This window comes from Vombatus ursinus, unplaced genomic scaffold (assembly GCF_900497805.2).
Source record: "Vombatus ursinus unplaced genomic scaffold, bare-nosed wombat genome assembly UNPS02008740.1, whole genome shotgun sequence".
Lineage (NCBI taxonomy): Eukaryota > Metazoa > Chordata > Mammalia > Diprotodontia > Vombatidae > Vombatus > Vombatus ursinus.
In genome coordinates, this window is record NW_020948518.1 from 1 (window position 1) to 1556 (window position 1556).

General features: G+C 35.2%; 1 pseudogene; it reads right to left on the minus strand.

Moving 5' to 3' along the window:
* Positions 1-40: 40 nt before the first annotated feature.
* LOC114034250 lies at positions 41-1553 on the minus strand (annotated as a pseudogene).
* Between the last annotated feature and the right edge of the window lie 3 nt (positions 1554-1556).

Here is a 1556-nt window from a genome sequence, read left to right on the forward strand (position 1 = left end):
TAATTAAATTCTACTGCTGTGCAACTTATATGGCCATCAGTCATCTGCAAGCACAGCATCCTTGGTGCAACTTGACATTCTTCATTATCCTTTGGGGCAGCAACATTGAGGATTCAGCCTCTCCACTTGCTACAACACTGAAGTCATCAGTTCTAACAGAATTAGAGTAATCTGTATTCATACTAAAATATGTATCATTTTTCATACCACTAAAATTTCATTACTTGTTCATGTTTTCCTTCCATATAACTGATCAAGGTTTAATATGTAGTTTTCCTTTTTCCCAGGCTTTTGATTATTGTGGGCTATGGGTTTCTTGAGGAAGTGTTTTGTTTTGTTTTGTTTTGTTTTGTTTTGTTCTGTTTTACCTCTAAGTAAGCTGGACCTTTGCTTGGTCTATTTCTCATAGGCATCTCTTTTATTATTTTTTAAAGCACAGTTATTCTGGTTAGAAGTTGAAGTCCATACAATAACCTTAATTCTGTCATTTCCAGTATAAGGCCTATCACAATTCTCTTGTTCACCCATGCTTCATGCCATAGAAGAGCTTCTAGGTAACCCACTGTTTGCTAAAATTTGTGTTGAATTTTGAGTGACCCTTTGAAAATAAGGAAGTTTTTCATTCCTTGGTTGTCTGGTATCATTTAAAGGAAGATGTCTTGGTTGATTATAATATTTTACTTCATTGTTTTTTCATTATTCAACACTCTGTGTTGTCCCTGATTAAGTGGCTGAGACTGTGTTTTTTATTCTTCCATGTTTAAAGACCCCATTTTCAATTCCAAGAAATCAAATAATGTATTGGGTGCTGATGGCCTGGAATTTCCTAACTCCTCTTCATCTTCCATCTTCCTAGTCCCTTGCTTTTTTTCCTTTGCTTCTCACTGGCAAACTCAAAACAGATTTGTGTTTATTGCTGTTGAAAAGAATATTTAATGCTACATCTAAGTTTTTGCACTTATTCATAAGGGCATGCCAGGATGTTTCTTTACTGAAGCCCATTTCTGTTACTTGCTTCAGAGCCTTTTCATCAACCAGCTCTTGATAGACACCTTCATATTTTCCTTCAGGTTTTGTTATCTTTTCTTTCTTGAAAACTTTACTTTTTTGACTCCCTCTAGTATTCATTCTGAGATTACTTCTAGAATCACTGCTACCTCCATCAAATATCTTAGTTTTTCTGCTCTTTGAAATTTCTTCAATAGCAGCTGTTCTCTGCTTTTCAAATTCATCATTATCATCTGGAGGTTTGCAATGTCTTTTGTCAATCACATTCCCTGTTATCCACTTCGATATGAGACATACACATGTCTGTCCAAAAGATACAAAAGAAGGTGTTTCTATTGTGTTTTGACAAGACTCTGTTACTTCCATTTTTTAATAAGGTGTTCTGCCTCCAAGGACTACAGTGTTTGAGTCATTCAAAAGCAGGAATCCATTTTTATATCAATAATGTCCGAGAGCTTAACTTTGGTTGCAGGTGGTGTGTTCAGGCTAATTTTTAACATATAATTAAATTCTACTGCTGTGCAACTTATATGGCCATCAGTCATCTG